The 21,798-nt window shown below is 46.1% G+C and overlaps 1 protein-coding gene across 6 annotated transcripts in view; it reads right to left on the bottom strand.

The window, feature by feature from the left end:
• The window catches only part of LOC111834456 (glutamyl aminopeptidase-like), a 52,880-nt gene extending 31,942 nt beyond the window's left edge, over window positions 1–20,938 (bottom strand). The window contains exons 1-2 of one of the 6 annotated variants that reach the window (XM_072707696.1): window positions 20,624–20,938; window positions 18,467–18,558 (exon numbers count right to left, since the gene is read on the bottom strand). The gene's annotated coding sequence lies outside the window, so the exon portion shown is untranslated. Of the gene's footprint in view, window positions 1–2,267; window positions 3,278–3,357; window positions 8,382–18,466; window positions 18,559–20,623 lie in introns of those variants that run through there. The other 5 variants (XM_072707699.1, XM_072707700.1, XM_023793767.2 and 2 more) reach the window with 5 other exon arrangements.
• Window positions 20,939–21,798: the final 860 nt, after the last annotated feature.

Raw genomic sequence — 21,798 nt, 5'->3', positions numbered from 1 at the left:
CAGACTGAGACTCGGACTAAATACAAAAGACTAGGCAGAAATAACAGGACACAGATGATCACAATTGGTAATCACACGAGGTAACGAGGTGGGCGTGGCACACATCGGGATCGAACGGAGCGGATCGTGACAGAACCCCCTCCCAAAGGCGCGCACACCGGGCGCGCTCGAGGGGAGGCGACGGACGAGACGGGGGAACAGGACCTGGAAGACAAAAGCAAAACATCAACGAGACACCGGAAACAGGACAGAGACACAGAACAGGAACAAGGACCAGAAAAACGACAAGACCCGACAGAGGACAGGGAACGCGGACAGGCAAACAAAGAAAGGAGACAGAGAGGGGACAGAAAATGGAGGAACAAAAGGGCCAGGAGCGAACGGAGGAGACAGAGAGGGACGAGGAACGAAGGCAGGAGGGACAGACGGGAACGGAGGAGACACAGAGGGACGAGGAGCAGAAACAGACGGGACGGAGGGAAAGGGAGGAGGAGCCAGGGGAGCCCGAAGGAACCCAGGCGGGCGACGGGCAGCGGCCGGAGGGGCCGCAGGCGAGAGGGAGAAGGGAACCGAAGGGGACCACCCAGGGGCCAAGGGAACGGGACGAGGGAGTGACGGAGGGGACACGGAGGGAGCAGGAGGGAACACCAGTGCAGGCGGGCAGGAGGGGGAAGCCGCGGCAGGCGGAGGCGCCGCCGGAGCCGGCGAAGGCGCCGTCCGACGCCCAGCTGGAGCAGGGGGGCCCGGAGGCTACCGACAAGGACCCGGAGGCGGGACCGAGGACCGGCACCGAGGATCCAGGGGGGGACCCGGAGGGGACCGCCGACCCCGAGCCGGAGGACCCGCAGGCAGCCACCGAGCCACCGCCAGGGGCCGAACGGGCGAGCCAGGGGGCAGGGCGGGCGGGACCCGGGCCCTACGCCTATGTCCCCGTCCCTTACGGGAAACGGACAGGCGGGGTCCTGGGGGGTGTCGGCCTCGCTGAGGCAAGGGTGTGGGAGTCAGGGCCTCTAAGGAGGCAACAGGCGGGGCAGTCGGCGCCGCAGGCGGGGCAGCCAGAGCCGCGGGCAGGACTGGAGAGACAGCCTCAGGCGGGGCCGCGGGCAGAGCGGCAGCCTGGACAGGCGAGCAGGGCTGGGCCGACTGGACAGGCGAGCAGGGCTGGGCCGACTGGACAGGCGAGCCGGGCAGTTCCGGCGAGCAGGGCTGGCCGGACAGGACAGGCGAGACGGGCAGGACCGGCGAGCAGGGCTGGCCAGACAGGACAGGCGAGACGGGCAGGACCGGCGAGCAGGGCTGGCCGGACAGGACAGGCGAGACGGGCAGGACCGGCGAGCAGGGCTGGCCGGACTGGACGGGCAGGTCAGGCGAGACGGGCTTGGGCGTGCGGCCAGCAAGGGGCGCCTCTGCGGGCACCTCGGGTGCCTCAGTCACTGGGCCAGTGGGGGCCGCCTCAGAGGGCGCCTTCGGCGTTCGACCAGCAGGGGGCGCTGCAGGGGGCGCCGCCGTCACGCGGCCAGCAGGGGGCGCCGCCATCACATGGCCAGCAGGGGAAGCCGCGGGTGTGGCTGCTGGCGAGCCGGGCAGGACGGGTAGGTCAGGCAGTTCAGGTGCCGGCCGGACGGGCGCCGCCATCACGCGGCCAGCAGGGGGCGCCGCAGCGGGCGCCGCCATCACGCGGTCAGCAGGGGGCGCCGCAGCGGCCGCCTCGGACATTGCCCTAGGCAGAGCAGGCAGGACAGGCGGGTCCGCTAGCAAAGCGGCGGAAGCTGCAGCAGGCGGTGCCACGGGCAGAGCTGCGGCAGCTGCAGCAGGCAGGACAAGCGGGTCAGGCAGGACAGGCGGATCCGCTGGTAAAGCGGCGGAAGCTGCAGCAGGCTGTGCCGCGGGCAGAGCGGCGGCAGCTGCAGCAGGCAGGACAAGCGGGTCAGGCAGGACAGGCGGAGCTGCTGGCATCGCGGCCTCAGAAGCAGGCGGTGCCACGGGCAGAGCGGCGGCATCAGCCGCGGGCGGCGCGGCCGCGGGCAGAGCGGCGGCATCAGCCGCGGGCGGCGCGGCCGCGGGCAGATCCGGAACATGCAGGTCCGGATCAAACAGGTCCGGAGCAGGCAGGAGGGGTGCTGAGCGCGTAGGCGCCCTCCCTTTAAGGGCTCTAGCGACCCGGGGAATAGCTTCCCTAACAGCGCGTATTCCACCCTGACCCAGGCGCGCCGGCCGGTAATTATACGCCTCCAATGGAGGCGGCTTCTCCTCATCACGAGGCTTACCAGCAGGGCTGAGCGGGTAGGTGGCAGCGGAGAGGGAGCAAGCCCCCAGAAAGATCGCCGGTCTCTCCTCCTGTCTGTGCTCTCTCCTTTTCTTCTTCCGCCTCCGGCTTGTGGCGGTGGAAGGAAGCGGCTGCGCCGTTTCTGTGGGGACAGAAGGCGGTACAGCAGCCCCAGCGCAGCACAATGCGACCAACTGGGCTCTCCGGTCTGTAACGCGCTGTATTAGCAGCCGAAGATTCTCGCGTACCTCCTGCAGGGGGTACGCGTTTCCGGGTGGGGGTGCCTCACTCAGGAGGTCTCCACTCCGGCTGGCTAGGTCCCGGGCAGCGGGGTCTTCCTGGACCTCGGGTTGGGACAGCCAGTATATCACCTCCTGCAGCAAGCCGATCCGTTGGTCTTCGGCTTGCTGCAGTGAATTGTTGTGGAGATCTGTCATTCTGTCAGCGTCAGACGGGGAGGCGAGCAAGGAAGCAGGCGAATAGCAGCCAGAATTAGGGAAACGGGGTTTATTCTCAGGGACGGACAGGCACGGACATCCAACGAGACAATACAATGACAGATCTGGGGAAGACAGACTGAGACTCGGACTAAATACAAAAGACTAGGCAGAAATAACAGGACACAGATGATCACAATTGGTAATCACACGAGGTAACGAGGTGGGCGTGGCACACATCGGGATCGAACGGAGCGGATCGTGACACTGAGGCTAATTGGCGTTGCTAAATTGCCCTTAAGTGTGCATGTGTGACTGAATGGTGTGCGAGTGTGCCCTGCGATGGGCTGGCCCCCTGTCCAGGGTTGTTCCCCGCCTCGTGCCCGTTGCTTCCAGGATAGGCTCCGGACCCCCCGCAACCCAGTAGGATAAGCGGGTTGGAAAATGGATGGATGGAAGTTTAACTTGTGTTTTTGTGTTAAAGTAAGGTATTTATTTCAGAGAAAATTTTCAGTATTTAGTTCACAGAATAACTTTTTTATATGTACTTAATATTTTGTTTGAAATTGAATCAAAATATTTGAGAAATAGGTATCTATACTTATCAGTATCTTGGACTAAAATCGTTAATTATCAATCCATTACCTACTGTACCGCTTGTCCCGGGTTCAGGTAACAGTGGTAGCAGCTTCAGGAGAGATACCCAGACCTCCCTCTCCCCAGCTACCTCTACCAGCTCCTCAGGGAGGACGCCGAGGCGTTCCCAGGCCAACCGAGAGATATAATCCCTCCAGTGAGTCCTGGGTCTGCCCCGGGGCCTCCTCCCTATAGGACATGCACGGAAAACCTCTCCGGGTAGCCGCCCAGGAGGCATCCGCACCAGATGACCAAACCACCTCAACTGGTTCCTTTCGACTTGGAGAAGCAGGGGTTCTAATCTGGGACCCTCCCGGATATCCGAACTTCTCACCCTATCCCTAAGGGAGAGCCCAGACACCCTGCGGAGAAACCTCATTTCGGCCGCCTGTATTCGCGATCTCATTCTTTCGGTCATTCATTGACCATAGTTGAGGGTAGGGGCGAAGTTGGACTAATAGATCAAGAGCTTTGCTTTTCGGCTCAGTTCTTTCTTAGCCACGACGAACCAGTTAAGTGCCTGCAAAATTGTAGATGCCACTCTGATTCGTCTGTCCAGCTCCCGATCTCGCCTGCCCTCACTCATGAATAAGAATATAATATAATATTTATAAATATTATAAACAGGACCGATGATAAAGGGCAGCCCTGGCCGGAGCCCAACCTGCACTGGGAACACGTCCGAATTATTATCGGCAATGCGGACCAAGCTTCTGCTCCGTTCATACAGGGACCGAATCGCCCACAACAGTGCACCCCGGACCCCATACTCTCGAAGCACCCCCCACAGAGCACCCCGGGGAACCTGGTCGTAAGCCTTCTCCCAATCCAAAAAATACATGTAGACTGGATAGGCAAACTCCCAGGCCCCCTCCAGTACCCTTGCAAAGGTATAAAGCTGGTCCAGTGTTCCACGGCCAGGACGAAAACCGCATTGTTCCTCCTGAATCCAAGATTCGACTATCGATCTCACCCTCCTATCCAGTACCCCGGAATAGATTTTGCCAGGGAGGCTGAGAAGTGTGATCCCTCTGTAGTTGGAACACACCCTCCGGTCCCCTTTTTTAAATAACGGGACCACCACCCCGGTCTGCCAATCCAGCGGCACTGTCCCTGACCTCCACACGCTGTTGAGAAGGTGTGTCAGCCACGACAGCCCCACAACATCCACACCTCGGGCTCTGTGCCCTCAGATGTCTCAAAGGCAGTGCGCGCAGATGTATCTGAGGAAGGGTTGAGGAGGTCCTCAAATTATTCCTTCCACCTCCGGGTGATGTCACCAGGTGAGGTCAACAGCACCCCCTCCCCACTATAAATAGTAGGAACCAGGAGCTGCTTCCCCCTCCTGATATTCCGGATGGTTTGCCAGAACCTTTTTGAGGCTGACCGAAAGTCACTTTCCATGGCCTCACCGAACTCCTCCCAGGCCCGGGTTTTTGCTTCTGCGACCGCCTGAGCCGCGTTCTGCCTGGCCAGTCGGTACCTGTTAGCTGCTTCCGGAGACCCCCCGGCTAATAATTCCCGGTAAGCCTCCTTCTTCAGCTTGACAGCCCCTTTCACCTCAGGTGTCCACCATCGGGTACGGGGGTTACCGCCACGACAGGCACCGACCACCCTGCAGCCACAACTCTATACAGCTGCTTCCACAATGGAGGTCCGGAACAGTGTCCATTCAGACTCAATGTCCCCAACCTCCCCCGGTATGCAGTTGGAATTCTGCCGGAGGCACGAGTTAAAGCTCTGGCAAACAGGAGCCTCTGACAGATGTTCCCAGCAGACCCTCACTATACGCTTGGGCCTAGCAGGTCTGACCGGCTTCCTCCCCCACCACCTGAGCCAACATACCACCAGGTGGTGATCAGTTGACAGCTCTGCCCCTCTCTTTACCCGAGCGTCCAAGACAGAAGGCCGCAGATCAGATGGTACGATTATAAAATCGATCTTCGACCTGTAGTCCCGGGTGTGTTCATACCATGTCCACTTATGGACACCCTTATGCTCGAACATGGTGTTCGTTATGGACAAACCATGCATTGCACAGAAGTCCAATAACAGAACACCACTCGGGTTCAGATCTTGGAGGCCGTTCCTCCCAATCACCCCCCTGCAGGTCACACTGTCATTGCCCACGTGAGCGTTGAAGTCCCCCAGCAAAATGATGGAATCCCCTCGTGGTGCGCTAACCAGCATACCACTAAGGGAATCCAAGAAGGCCGGGTATTCTGAACCATCATTCGGCGCATAAGTGCAGATGACAGTCAGACACCTATCCCGACCCGAAGGCACAGGGAAACAGCCCTCTCGTTCACCGGGGTAAACTCTGTTGTTAATGCACCGAGCTGTGGGGCCACCAGTAGCCCCAGCCCAGCCCGGCGTCGCTCACCTGCTGCAACTCCAGAAGAAAAGAGCGTCCAGCCCCTCTCCAGGAGATTGGTTCCAGAACCCACGCTATGCGTTGAGGTGAGCCCGACTATATCTAGTCGATATCTCTCAACCTCACGCACAAGCTCAGGCTCCTTCCCCAGCAGAGAGGTGACATTCCATGTCCCGAAAGCCAGTTTTGTCAGCTGGGGATCGGACCGCCAGGGCGTCCCTTGGCCGCCACCCGATCCACAATGCACCGAATCCCTGACATTCCCCTTGTGGCTGGTGGGCCCACCTGGGGACAGTCCCACATGCCTCTTTTCATAGAATCACAACACTGAACCTTGAGCCACAATTCATGTCAATGTTGGACTTCTACTCCCCTAAGCTGCTGTCCCTGTTACAAGCCAAGAAGTGCGCTGCAGGACAACATCGGGCACAGATAAATATTCTACTTCAGGTAATAAAAGTCACATATCCCATCTCTAAAATCTTTCTAACCCTGCCTTAACCACAATTCAATTTGTCCTATTTACATTTTTCTTTTGTGAAAGATCTCTCCTTACTTTAGACATTTATAAATTCTAATCAGACATTTTTTTCCACTTGGACTCTCTCCTCTTTTATTGTATGTTGATTTGGAAACTTCATTGACTAGTCATTTGGCTTTCCAGATTACCTTTATTTCTTCCTCTTCTTTGGAATTACCCCTCAATCGTTTACATCTTGATATTTCAAACATTTGTATTTATCAATCTTCAGTGGCTAACTCTTGTTCTTCTGTGGCATATTTGCAGTGTTGCATATTTTACTAAGAGGTAAGACTTTGTGTTTTACAGAGGGACATTCCCATTGAGAAAACAAGAGAGGTGATCATCAGATGTGTCATTGACCATCTGGGAGAAGATGCAAATGCCCTAATCAAAGAATTAAAGGTTGGTGCTTTAAGTCACTTTCAGGGATTTTAAAAGTTTTATATTGTGGGTAATGGGATCACAAGTTCCTATGTGATAAATGAAAATTATATTGAGGGAACTGTGCAGTAGTGCTGTTTTATTTATTTATTTATTTGCTGTTTTCAGGACACTGAAGGGTTGCATGTAAGCATGAGTATTGGAATTTTTTTGCTGAGATTCTCCACTCAGCCAAAATATAGCCCAAATACAATAATCCAAAGATCAGTGGGTCAGACACATTGACTCATAGACAAAAAGACAAAGAGTTATTGCACTACCAATCTCCATGTTGCTTTAGACTTGCACATCAATGTTGTGGATATATTGTAGTGAACGGCTCTGGGCGTGGTCGCTCCTTGCAATGCTAATGGGGAACACCGGTGACTAGGATTGGGGCAGGGGGGGGGAGTTATAAAGAGGATGCCTATTTGGGGGGGGGGAGAGGTTTTTCTTTTCTTGTAAAGAAACTTTGGGGCGCTGGAGCAGCTGTCAGCATGTGGGGAAAGGAACCAGGGTGTGTCCGTCGCCGGTGGTAGACCGGTCGCGGATGAAGCTAGTTAGTTACGGGGGGGTAATGCTTTGAGAAGGATAGAAACTGTGGTTTAAAAGGCTGGCAGCAAGGTACAGCGGGTTGAGACGAGCCCCGTTGATTAAGGAACCTCAATTTCCCTTCCCTGGAGAATGCGGGGGGGCGGGTGTGCTTCTTCCCAGGGGAGTAACCGCTTTTAATAGTGTATTTCTGGAATGAATGAGAGTATGTATGTGTGTATGAATTTTACCCCAGTAGGAGGGCGGGGTTAGAAGGTGCATCGGGAATGGTTTGTTTGCCGTGTTTAAGGGTTTGCACGAGCGTTGTGATTTTAAGCTTGCTGTGCTGTACACTTGGATTCTGAGTGGAGTGGGGGGGAATTGCGGTTGTATCATTCCTGGTGAGATGTGTGTTAGCCCTCGGGAAGGGGTTGTAATCCGGGGAATATTTAATAAAGATCTTCTCATATTCTGGCATCCTTATTTGGCTGGACCTCCCCAGCCTCTTTAAATTAAAAAGGTGGTGGCAGCGAACTTCGGCAGGCCACTCTAGCGAGCTTACTTGTTACACTGGTGGCAGCGGTGGGATACTGCCAACCTTTTTTTTTCTTCCCCTGTGTATGAAACAGCTTGAATTTTCATCATGTCACAAAGTGAGCAAGCAGCGTCGGCTTCCGCCAGCTCCACATCAGAGTTCCGTCAACTCGGACAGCGTGAGTTATCGGGAGTAAGTGCTCGTGCCCTCAGTTGGCCGGTTTTTATGCCGGATCCGTTCACTGGTGTAAACCGGGAATGGTCAGATTGGGTAGAACAATTTGAGATGGCTACAGTGGTTAATGGGTGGGATGAAGAAGTCAAGTTAAACTTTATGTCTCTTTTACTTTCGGGTAAGGCACGAGAAGTCTATACGGGGCTGCCCCCGCAGGCTCACACTACCTATGGGGCTTTAAAGGGGGCCATGCAGGCGTGCATGGAACCCAGTGGGAGTACTGATTGGTGTCGTGCAGAATTTTCATCTCGCACTCGTTTACCTCAAGAATCAGCTAGAGAATTTGGCACAGCTTTGCAAAGGCTTGTTATGCAAGCTTACATAAGAACATAAGAACTATACAAACGAGAGGAGGCCATTCGGCCCATCGAGCTCGCTTGGGGAGAACTTAACTAATAGCTCAGAGTTGTTAAAATCTTATCTAGCTCTGATTTAAAGGAACCCAAGGATTCAGCTTGCACTACGTTATCAGGAAGACTATTCCATACTCTGACTACACGCTGTGTAAAGAAGTGCTTCCTTAAATCCAGTTTGAAATGTTCTCCCACTAATTTCCACCTATGGCCACGAGTTCTTGTATTTGAACTAATGCTGAAGTAACTATTCGGTTGAACAGCATCCAAACCTGTTAGAATCTTATAGACCTGGATCATGTCCCCCCTCAGTCTCCTTTGCTTGAGGTTGAACAGATTTAGCTCAACTAACCTTTCCTCGTATGACATTCCTCTAAGACCAGGAATCATTCTTGTGGCCCTATGCTGCACCTTTTCTAAGGCCGCAATGTCCTATTTAAGATATGGTGACCAAACCTGCACACAATATTCTAGGTGAGGTCTCACCAAGGAATTGTATAATCTTAGCATTACCTCCCTTGACTTAAACTCCACACACCTGGAGATATACCCCAACATACTATTGGCCTTTTTTATTGCTTCCCCGCACTGGCGAGAATGAGACATGGAAGCATCAACATACACACCAATGTCTTTCTCATAATCAGCTACCTTTATTTCAGTAGGTCCCATAAAATACCTGTACTGTATATTTCTGCTCCCTACATGGAGTACCTTACATTTATCTATGATAAATTTCATCTGCCAGGTGTCGGCCCAGTCACTAATTAAATTAAGATTCCGCTGTAGCTGCTGAGCCGCTAGTTCAGTATCTGCTACACCACCCACCTTGGTGTCATCTGCAAATTTCACCAGTTTACTGTATATATTGGTGTCTATATCATTTATGTAAATTAGGAACAATAGTGGTCCTAAAATTGAACCCTGCGGTACCCCACTATGAACGCAGACCCACTGTGACATTGTGCCTCTTATAACTACTCGCTGCTTCCTATCCGTTAACCAGTTACCCACTGGTTGATTATGCTACTCAAGATATGTTGGCACGGGACCATTTTGTGGTTACTGTGGGGGCTGGAGACTTGCGTATTCAGCTACGTAGTGCCAAATCCTCCACTTTGGAGGATGCCATCAGTCTTGCAACTGAAATCGAGTCTATTAGACTCATGCTGGTCCTTCGGCAGCACAGGTACTTGGTATAAGTGGATTAGGGTGGAATAAGGATCAGATGGAGACATTGTTGGGGGTGGTGGAGGGTTTGCGACAGGAGGTGCAGGCCCTGCGTGCAGAAGTGGTTACATTAAAGGCCCGTGACAGTCCCCCTATTATTGGTGGGATTGTTACCGACAACTGCGGGCGCGAGCGGCGTTTCTGTCTGCGTCCTTCGCATCAAACACCCGCGGGTAATATTATCGAACATCGGTAACATTAACTCTAAAAGGACAGTTGCTCCTGAGCTTTGCTCGGTCGCCGGTCGGGGCCGGGAGGACATTTTCCACTTTTTTTCCCGCTCCGGCAGTAGCCTGCTTTGAGAGGGTTTTTAGTGGTTTTTTGGCCTCCCTAGAGCAACTTCGCTTTAGTTTAGCTAAACGTGGTTCAGCAGGAAGTTAATCTCGGGTAAGTAACTGTTAATTTGGTTATTTTAAAAGTTTAATTTAAAGGTTGTTATCGCTGACGCTGCCAGATAATTTATAATAAAGTACCGATTTAACGCAAGTGTTAATTTAGTGTTTTAGTGTACTCGGCACTTTGTTTTAACTGTACGTTAATTAGATCAACTAAAAGTTTAAATACTCTATATTAATATACTGGGCTGGGAGTAAAGGACGGGGACATAGTGAGTTAGGTAATTATGGGGCCAGCTCAGTGTTGTGTTTACAAGATGTTTGCCCTTCTGGATGCATGCGTCCAGTCGGACTTCATCTGCGAGTGATGTAGGTTAGTTGACTCACTCATGGTCCAGGTTCGTGACCTAGAGGAGCGACTGGCTCTCATCCAACATAACAATGAGTTAAAGGAGAGAGTTAATACGCCTTCTAGGGAGACTGTGTGTACGTCACAAGCGGGGAGGGGGGAGAATGATGAACAGGTAGGTCGAGAGAGCTGGGTGAACGTAGGTCGTAGACGTAGAAAAGGGCGTACACATTTCACAGAGGCGGCATCACCTGAAGTAACGGTGTCTAACCGCTTTCAGGTGCTTCCAGCTTTAGAGCCGGAAGAGACTGGGGAGGCAGGTGGGCCCTTGGGCACCAAGGAGCCACCTAACCCCAGGAGGAGGGAGGTTGTGGTAGTAGGGGATTCAATTATAAGAGGTGTAGATAGTTATGTGTGCACCCATGATAGAGGGTCCCGTACGGTGTCTTGCCTGCCTGGTGCCCAGGTAGGGGACCTTCCAGATCGAGTGGACAGGCTTTTGGCCCCAGCCGGGGTGGATCCAGTGGTCATGGTGCATGCTGGCACCAATGACATAGGAAAGGGCAGCAGGGCTGTTCTGCAGGATAAATTTATAGAAGTCGCGGATAAGCTTAGAAGCAGAACATCCACGGTGGTATTCTCTGAAATACTCCCCGTGCCACGTGCAAGTCAGGCAAAGTTAGCTGAGATAAGGGGATTAAATGCGTGGCTAAAATGGTGGTGTAGGAAAGAGGGGTTCAGGTTTATGGGGCACTGGAAGACCTTCTGGAACAGGTGGGACCTGTTCAAGCCGGACGGGTTGCATCTGAACCATAGGGGAACCAGTGTATTGGGGAGGCGTATGTGCAGAATAGTTGAGGAATGTTTAAACTAGGGACTGGGGGGGGCAGGGAGGTCAGTTAAGAATTTATGTGGGGAGAGACGGAAAGCCAAAATAAATATTAAAAGTAGACACTGTAAAAGGCCTACCATTAGTGGTCTGTATTTGAATGCTAGGAGTATTAGAAACAAAATTAATGACTTAGAGGCTTTAATTTCTTCAGACAATTACAACATTATAGGAATAACTGAAACATGGATGAGTGACAATGATGGTGATGAACAGGGGCGCCGTAAGGGGGAGGAAAGCTAGGACGAGCGACAGGGGCCCTAAAAAATTAGGAAAATAACTGGATTGGTTTAGACTGGGGGGCCTAATATGATATGCTTTCATGGGGCCCAAAATCTCTAGCAGCGCCCCTGGTGATGAATATAATATGGATGGTTATGCGTTGTTCCGTAGAGACCGGATAGGCAAGAAGGGAGGTGGTGTTGCAGTATACGTAAAAGAAAACTTGCAGGCAAGGGAACTCACTGATAAAAATAAAAATTCAGAAGCTGTATGGATAAAACTTGATGCTAAAGATTCAAATGGCCTAATTGTTGGGGTTTGTTATAGAGCACCTAATGTAGCTGTTGAGGAAAGCAGAATGTTATATGATGATATCAGGATTATGAGTAATAAAAATGATGTGGTGGTTATGGGTGATTTTAATTTACCTGGGATACAGTGGGACACAGTCTCTGGCTCTTCTGTAAATGAACTTGAGATGGTGGAATTAGTACAGGATTGTTTTTTTACTCAGTTTGTTAATACTCCTACCAGGGGAGAAGCCCTTCTTGATCTTGTTTTCTGTAATAACCAGGATAGGATTAGAAAATTAGAGGTTTGAGACCCATTGTACGGTAGTGATCATAACATGGTTAAATTCGAAGTTAATTTTAGTGTCAGAAGAGCAAAGTCGAAATTAAAAGTATTCAATGTTAGGAAGGCTAACTTTAATGGTATGAGACAGAAATTAGAAACTGTAAACTGGACAGAGTTAAATAGCAAAACAGTTGAAGAGGCATGGGAATTTTTCAAAAGCACATTGTTGCAAGTGCAAGAGGACTTCATACCTGTTTCCAGCAAAACTAAATCTAGGAAACGACAACCAAGGTGGTTTACTAAGGAAATTAAGAATAAAGTCAGGAGGAAAAGGGCTCTGTTGCACAATTGGAAAATAACTAATGATTTCAAAATTAAGCAGGAGTATCTAAGTCTACAGGCAGAGTTAAAAAATGACATTAGGCTATCCAAGAGGGATGTAGAAAGAAAAATTGCATTGGAGGCTAAGCATGACAGTAAAGGTTTCTTCCAATATTTTAACTCCAAGAGAGCACTAAAAGCTGAAATCACTAATTTGCAGGATAGTAAGGGACTTATAATTGATAATGAAATTGACATAGTAAATGAGTTTAATGATTATTTTTCAAGGGTGTTCACAATGGAGAACACAAGTAACTTACCACCAGTTAATACGAATACAGCATCGTCTATGACCAATATATGTATAACTGAGGTTGATGGGATACTAAGCCTAGCTAAACTCAAAATAAATAAATCGCAGGGGCCTGATGGCATCTTACCTATAGTTTTAAAAGAGATGAGGGATATTATTAGGGATGAGGGATATTATCGATGGTATTCATAGCCTTGGTTTTATTGAGCTAGTATCGGGAAATTCATTGTAGAATTAAACAGCCCTGGATAGTGACCCTGAGTACTGATGTTACGGTCCCCCCACAGAGTGAGGTGGTCATCCCGGGGACAGTCAAAGTGGTTTCTGCCCACCCCCTAGTGAGGATGCTGGAACCTGCTCCATTACTAGCCAGCCGACATTATGTTTTGGTGGCACGGGTTGTCTGTCGTGTAACCCAAGGAGCTGTACCTGTAAGAGTGATTAACGTGACCGAAGATGAGTGTAAACTTCGGCGGGGAATGAAAGTGGGTTCATTGGTTACAGACATTGAAGTGGGTTAGACAGAGGGTGGGGGGCCCCAGCGGTGGTGGACGGGTGAGGAACTTTTCCAACATCTAGGCTTGGATAAAAAGGGACTCAGTTTAGCAGAATCTTGTGCAGTTCAGGCAATGTTACATCGGCGTGCAGATGTTTTCAGCATGGGGGAGGCTGATTTGGGTAGAATGCAGCTGGCGATGCACACAGTTGACACTGGGGAGGCCCGGCCTATTAAAATGCCGGCTCGGCGAGTCCCTTTGCATTTACAGAGAGAAGTGGATGCTCAGATAAAGCAGATGTTATAGGCAGATGTTATTTAGCCGTCCCGTAGTCCATGGGCAGCACCGATTGTACCTGTACGAAAGAAGGATGGGGGGCTGCGGCTTTGTGTTGATTATCGCCAGTTAAATGAGGTCACTCGTAAAGTGGGGATCTCAGCAGAGCCTGTTGCTATCTATTGGGACTAGCCTATGCTTTGGAACTGAAATACCCCAAGAGTCTCAATATATTGCTTTGAGGTATTTCAAAAAGTGTTCCTGGAGCTGGATCCTGCAAACCTTTCAGTCAAGGTTCAGAGACTGAAAAATCACCTCTGTGCGTTGTAGATGACTACATTTCACAAAATGGGACTTCTTAAATGGATATCCATGAAAAGGTTTAATTAATGCATTGCCTTGATGTGATGACATTTCCATTATTAAAAAAGCATTTTTGGAGCAACAAAATCTCAAATGTGTCAAAAAAGCAAAGGGAATTGTTATAAAAAATAACCATAACCTGAAAGATGTTTTTCATACAGGCTATTAGCCTGAGGGAGGGTCTAAGCTTGTTCTTGTGTCATGACAGTTCTTCTGTATTTTACTGGGGGATGGAACATAAACCATGAGCTGCCTTCATTGTTTTGTTAATTTTGTTTTATAATCTGAGCTTTTGTGTTTGCTCTCCTGGTTTGCAATTTATCCTTCAAGTAGGAAAGGCTTTGAGCTAACAGGGGAAAAGGCTCTTTTCTTTTTAGTACTTGGTTGTTTGGAGTTATTGCCATGTTGATAAAAATAAATGTTTCATTTTGAAAAATGTTAACGTGGTCATTTTTCAAACATGTATTATAAAACACACACCTACATGTAATTAGTTTTTTAACTTACCAGTGAAATACAATAATTTTTTTAATTTTAAGGCCAATTTTGATTAAGGTCAATTTAAAAAATTAAGTAAATGGAACAAATCTACTAAGCATTTCAGTATCATCTACTCATTTTTTGTGTGGTTTTCACTTAACCTTACTTTTTTTTTACTTATAATTTCAGTTATATTTACTCAATTTTTTATGTTACTGTACCAAGTACAATTATTCATTTCAAATTATTTTGTTTAAGCTTTAGTTATTCAATTGATGAAGTATATTTAAGAGATTTGACTGGTTTCCAATCTACTCAATATTGTAATAAGTGTAAAAATGTTGCATCAAAAATTTTAAGTAAATGTCAATTTTATTTTTTAGAGTGTACTGTACAAGTGCCACACATTTATAGGAACTTCTGCAACAGATATGGGAAGAACTTTCTAAAAAATATTTGATTTCTATTGTAGAAAGAATGCGAAGAGTCTGTTCAGCTGTTATATCTGCCAAAGGTGGCTACTTTGATGAGTCAAAAGTTTAGAATACATTTTGGTCTATAAATTGATTCCATGATTTCTTTTTTAACTCCAATTGCTTATTTGTACTATGCTTTCATTTCAGAGTGTAATGAGACATTAAGCTGCATAATTTTCAATAAAAAAAAAGGAAAAATTGGGAAAACTTTTGACTGGTAATGTATGTTTGGTCATCAACATGTCTTTGAAGGTACCAGGTTTGATTATTCTTAACACACTACGTATAACCTCTGCCTCTGTGAAACCCTCAGCTAGCCCTTCATCCATCTGTCTGTGGGGGGGACGGATCAAAGTCACTCTGAATCTGAAGGGGACCCATCCCATCCGTCCCTGGTGCTAACTGCGCGCCTGGCCGTAGCTAACATCAGAGTTAGAATCAGAAATCTGTCCACTGTGTGTTTTAAACCGCCTGTGACAACACAACTATGCCCTTATTGGCTGAAGATTTTAGTCACACGCATGGCATTTGTATCCCAGGAAGTTCTGATGCGTTATCTGCTATTTCTCCAGAATATCATGTAAAGCAGTGAGATCTGGTTTTCAGTTAATTTACCTGGTAAAATAAAGTTTAACTAAATTACATAAATGCTCCAATAGTACACGTAAGTTAGTGGTTTATTTATCGTTAGTTATTATAATATTGCGCTGCTTTATTTGTTTAATCGTCCAGTCTGTGAAGAAGGCTTTCAAGTAAGAATTGCATTGTACTTTGTACATGACAATAAAAACTTTGAATCCTTGAAATACATGTACTTGATCTTTTTCCTGGCAGCTATCATTTTACACAGGGCCACTATACACAATACACTGCTAACAGTTTAGATCAGGAGTTGGTTATTGTAAAAAAAATAATGTGCATGCAGGTGATATTTGTATAGATTTATCTACACCCTTCTGGCAGTGCTGTCATTGCAGTCAGGTCTCGCACACTACGAGGAGTAGAAGTTGTCCAACTTGGCTGCAGTCAGTTTATACTCCACCCCTGCGGCCGCCGGCAGATTTTGCTCCACGTCCCGTCATCTGCAGACAGACCTAAGCCCAAGTCAAACGCACCCATTAACGCTGTCTCAAATGCTCTGTTAGAGCTATAAGCCCCACCCTCTATGAGCCCAGTGGTATAGTTTATAGGTGAGTGCAAACCTGGCAGTGAAGGGCAGCCACCTGTAGTGGGGGCCTTGGAGCTGGGGGTTAAGGGCCTTGCTCAAGGGCCCACAGATGTAACTGTTCTGCTGAGGCCCGAACTGTGGAACCGGCGACCTTTATGGAATATTATTTAGCACTTCATAACGCATTGAGAATGTAATCATTAGGACTCTTAAGAAGCTGATGTAAACCGTGTAGAGCAGGGGTCTCCAACTCCGGTACTGGAGAGCTACTATCCAGTAGGTTTTCTATCCTACCCGGCTTCTGATGAGCCACACCTGCTCCTGGTATTTACCTGAGAACTGGTGTGGTTCATCAGAAGCCAGGTAGGATAGAAATTTTTTTTTTTGATTTTTGAAGACTACTATTTTGGCTCGAGGGTACCACCTACTGGCAATTGTGGTCAGTTCAATTTATATTTTAATTGCCGATGCTTTACATAAAATTGCCATTCATGAGCTCAGCTGTAAATTAAATCTGTAAAAACATATTATTATTGGATCATTTCTGATTATGGCTATCAACCTGTCCTCCATAAAAAATATTACCTGGTACCTTGGGCGGGGCCTAATCACCCCGCCTATGACGTCATTAACGTCAGGGGGCGTGTCCCTTATTCTGATTGGTCGAGGGGTTATGTTCATATATGGTATCATACATGCTTATGCCATGGTTGCGGATATGGGAATTATGTCCATATATGGTATCATACATGCTTATGCTACGTGAAGGGGGCCACATGGTTTGGGTTGCCGTTAAACTTTAATAGAATAAAAATACATTACACATTTAATTACGTTTTAAGGAATAATAAAACATATAGCAAGATGAACGTAAGCTAGCGCGTACGCGGCCAGCAGGGGTTCCGTCTAGTGATGGCTGATTCGCGAATGAATCGTTCTTTTTAACTCGTTTTTTTTAGTGAACGGGTTGAACCAATTCGTAAGTCTGAACGAATCGATTTTTAAAATTATTTTAAAATGTTTTTAAAACTGATCTTTGACTATTCAACATCCAAAAGCATCCCCCGTGATTTCGGATTTATTTTTCATGTTCCGTCTGCACTTGTCATCACTTTTAGGTTTATTCTTATGTTCGTCACTTACTTTCGTCACTTTTGCATTCGTAGACTTCCGTCTGGTGCCAAGAACACCCGAACAGCCGAGTACCTGGTCTCTCGCTGACTCCAAAAAACCCGAGAGCCTGTTCGATGAACGAATCGAACTTATGGGTTTTAGGACACTCGGTGACTCAAAAGAACCTGTCCGATGAACGAATCGGAACTTATAGGTTTTCGAACACTCGGCCGGTGAATCAAACAAACGGTTTGCGAACCGAGTCATTGCGGCGTTTATTATGGAAATGCAGTTACGCTAATGAATAGGGTAAAATAAATGCATCTATTGCCAATTTATGAAAGCAGTAAGTTGTTACATTTATGTATAATCATTAAAATAACACACTTATTGCATTTGGCGTTTATACAACTGTTTGTACACGTTTATTTGTGCTTATTGTATGACTGCTTACAGTATTATTACTGTACTTTGTCTTTTCATGTCATTTCAAGGGTCCAATTACTTGCACGTCTTTTCCTGTATTAAAATAAAAGTGCAAATGTGTGATATTTCTCCAGCGAAATTAATGGTTCCAAAGACTAGACTGAATGCAATCAACAATGTAAGAACAAATCATACTTAAACAAGGCATATGTCCTGTAATAAATATTTTATTTGTGCTAATGTTATTATTATTATTATTGTTATTATACCTGTGGTTCAGTCACTTATACTCGTGCTTAATTGCCAATATTTTAAAAACAAATTATCACAAGTATAGGCCTATTGTTATGGCGAGCTAGGAAGGGAGACAAGGATCCAGAAATGCAGGGAAAGATGTGCTTTAATAAGCCAGATGCCCGGAACAAACAGGTAAGTTTCAGCACTGACAAGATGGGAAGGAGTAGCGTAGCCGTCCGGGTGACCGGATCGGATACACGAGACAAGGCAGCTGTCACCGTAGAAGTTAGCAGGCAAACAGATGTGGAAGCGGCAGGCGGTAAGAGTAGTCGAGGTCCGTAAGCGTGGGTCGTTAACTAGAGGATCCGTACGACGAGGATGCACAGGACAAGGAGACACACGGGGAGACGAACAGAAGGAGCAGGCTTCAGCAGGACGGGCGAATCAGGAACGGGAGCTGGACTGAGGAGGGAAGGTAAACAGGGTAAGGTTCGCACACCAGGAAGACGGGCAAGGCAAGGGAAAGCAGGTAGACGCAGGACAAAAGAGTGCTTGGTAAGGCTTGAATACATCAGAGCAATACTTTGCGAGGTGTTCTGGGTTTGCCCTTCTTTTAAAGGGCTGTTACGTAGATGCTGATGGGCTGCATCTGTCCGCCCTTCCTCCCATGGGCGTGAAACCTATATTTTTATAGTAACATAATAAAGTAATACTAAACAATAACACAAACCAACAAATAAAACACTTAAATTCAAATGCCTTCGAATTTATTTACACGTTTTTTCTACAAAAATGTGGGTTAAAGACTCCGGTTGCTGTATTAGTCTATTGATATACGCTCTCAGCAACTCCCTGAGAGCCCGTTCGATGAACGAATCGAACTTACGGGTTTTCGGACACTCGTCGGTGACTCAAACGAATGGTTCGCGAACTGATCCCAAGAGCCCTCGCGGTGTTTACTGCGGAAATGCAGTTACGCTGTTAAAAGGAATAAAATAAACACAGCTCTTCATCATTTATCACAACAGTAAATTATTGCATTTCTGTATAATAAAACTATATGTCTTTCATCAAAGAACTGTCACGCCCGGCTCGTACGATCCTCGTGTGTGCCACGCCCACCTCGTTACCCAGTGTTTATTCCCGATTGTATTCACCTGTTGCCTGTGGCCTGTACTACGAAGCGGGGTTACTGGCTTATCGGGGTAACTTGTCGGATTTAAGGTAGTCTGGGCAAAATGTAAGTGAACGAATATGAAGTCCATTTAAACTGTGGTACCTTAAATCCAACAAGTTACCCCGATAAGCCAGTAACCCAGCTTTGCAGTACAGGCCACTGTTCTGTTCAGCGTATCCTGTGTATTTAGTCTGTGTCTGAGTCAGTGTTCCCCAGATCCGTCATTGTCGTAGTATAACGTTTGTCTTGTGCTGCGTTATGTAGAATAAATCCCCGTTCATTTGGATTCCCGTCTCCCGTATTTACTTCCCCACTCCCCGCTCGGGCAGCGAACGTAACAAGAACAAACTAAGATATTTATTAACTTTAACGTTTACACAACAATGTATGCAAGTTTACTATGCTCATTGTATGTGTATGTGTGATTGTATTGGTAATATTGCAGTTGTTGTTAACTGTGATGTAGTCCTTGATACTCATGCACATGAATTTGGCTTAAGTAAAGAAAATAAGAACTATATATACACTGTAAAAAAATATTTTTTGTGATTGTAAATATAGTATAATTTAAGTACATTTTACAAACAAATTCTATTTTGTCTTTTTATTTGAAAATGTTACGTTTAATTCAATAAACTATTTGAGGTTTTGATGTAATTTATTGCACTTTAATACATAGTATTCAAATAGAGTAAACTCAAATGGAAATTCCCAAGCATTATTTACTTTGTATTTTGTCATTTAATGAACTAATGCAAAAATGGCAAACTCAAGTAAAGCTTACTCCACGAAGCCAGGCAATCTATGCGCATGCTCCCTTGGGTCAGAAGTGGCGCGCAGAAGCAAAGAAAACCAACGGATCTTTTCTCGAAGAAGGTTTATACACGGTAAGTTATGAAATATTTGTTTATTGGTCAATTTAGTTACGGTTGCAGTAAAGTATAGAGCTATTAAGCTGTCCTGGGGGTTAAAGATTTAACCATAGACCATAAACCATAGGGTAAGTTAACTCATTGATAGAATTGAGTTTGCTAAACAACCGATTTGCACAAACATAAGTTATTAGCAAAAAGCATCTGTGTCGAAAACAATTGTCTTGTATTTTACATGTAATCTACGGAGAACTTTAATGTACAGTAAACTTTGAACTTACCCTGCCAGTGACTGTAGCTCAAGCAGAGAGGAGCTTTTCCAAACTAAAGTTAATCAAGACATACCTGAGGTCAACCATGTCTCAGGAACGGCTCACTGGCCTTGCGGTCATAAGCATTAATCATTCAATAGGGGAGCATATCTCATATGATGCCATTATCGAGGACTTTGCATCTAGAAAGGCCAGAAATGTCAGATTTTAGTTTCAGTTTGTGTTTTCTGTTCTGCAGTGAAATAAATAATTTAATTTTCTTTAGTGTGATTTATTCTATATTTTATTTGTATATTATTCTTAATAATTTAAAATATGTTTTTTTAAATAACATTTGTTTGTACAGAATATATTTATTTAAGTTATGAGTAGTTTCTTTTTTGCAAAAATTGGTCTGTTATTTGCAATGTCAAATTGTCCATCTTTGTTTCCAGCGCAGTGACGAGTGTTGCATAGCTTGGTGGCAGGCTACCTAGCAGTGTTACGATCTGATCCTCCTCTTCAATCACAGCACCTATTGCGCCTAGCTTATCTGTTAGCTCCTTCATTCGTTTTAAGTGCTCAGTTATGGTTTCTCCGTGTTTCATTTCACACCTGAAATATTTTTTCTTTAGAAAAAGCTTATTTGCAAGAGTATCTCTCTCAAAATGCCCTTTCAGCGTATTCCATGCTTCTTTCGGTGTCTGACAGTTTGTAACAAGGTATAACTGGGGCGTACTTACATTCAGGATCAACACAGAAAATGCCTTTTCTTTCCGTGTTGTAAATTCTGCTCGTGTCTGGGCGTTTGCGTCTGGTGCTAAGTTGTCCGTTTCCATTATCATGCCCCATAGTCCTTTAGCTTTCAGCAAATGCTCCATTTGAAATTTCCACGTAGCCCAATTCTATGGTCCACTCAGCTTCTCAATAAACAGGTTATCTTCCATTGTGAATCCCACAACACTATTTATAGTACACAAAATTCAGTGTAAACACTATTTAGTAGCTTCGTGACTGGACCCATAACCTGTTAAAGTTTTCTTTATTGAGAGTGACCAACGAACCGGAAGTACACCAAAAATAAATTTGGACACTAGATGGCAGTATTTCAACACTTCCAACACATTGTCAAATTATATTTCCAACAAGGAGTTCCTTCTCCACTTTGTCAAGGGTCCTAACCCCCTATCGTCGCACCATGTTACATATAAGAAAGAGGAATTTGGTGATCTTGGCCCATGAGAAGTCCATAACAAATAACTTGGATATGGATGAATTTGTAAGAGTTTTTGCAAAGGGAAACAGGAGATTGTTGTTGTACAGTGGATTGAGGAGAAAGAAGAGTGGAGCTGTTCAGTTGCAAACAGGGAGTTCAGTTGTTTGCAAAACAAACAAGCTTAAAAGAAGACAAAAAGACAAAAAAGAAGAAAAAAGTTCAAATGTTCTGTTCTAAATCAGTTGTGTTCTACAAATTAGTTTGAGAATTTTATGAAAAGACATGGTGAATTGTTTTTTTTTTAATTACTATGCCAACCCTTTTTAGTTTTGTAAATATTGGCTATATAGAGAGGTCTTATTTTATTATTACTTTATTTTGCAAATTTATTTGAGAATTAGGTCATCCAATTAAGATAAATTTTTATGTTGTTGGTTGTAAAGATCTGGATGGATATTTTATTCTTTATTTTATTTTTTATTCTATTTTCAGTTTTATTTTTCAAGACTTGGTGAATTGGTTTTTTCTTTTTTATAACTTAGCCTACCTTTTTAGTTTTGTTAATATTGGCAATAGTGAAAAGTGTTTTGTTGGGTTCAAATATGTTTGATATAGGCCATCCATTTAAGGTAAATGTCATGTTTTTAGTTGTTTTAATCTGATGAGGAATATTTTATTTTATTTTTTGTTGTTTTATTTTTC

The sequence above is a fragment of the Paramormyrops kingsleyae genome, chromosome 25 (assembly GCF_048594095.1).
Source record: "Paramormyrops kingsleyae isolate MSU_618 chromosome 25, PKINGS_0.4, whole genome shotgun sequence".
NCBI classification, from domain to species: domain Eukaryota; kingdom Metazoa; phylum Chordata; class Actinopteri; order Osteoglossiformes; family Mormyridae; genus Paramormyrops; species Paramormyrops kingsleyae.
Note: the sequence above shows the minus strand (reverse complement) of the source record. Positions and strands in the feature narration are given on the sequence as shown.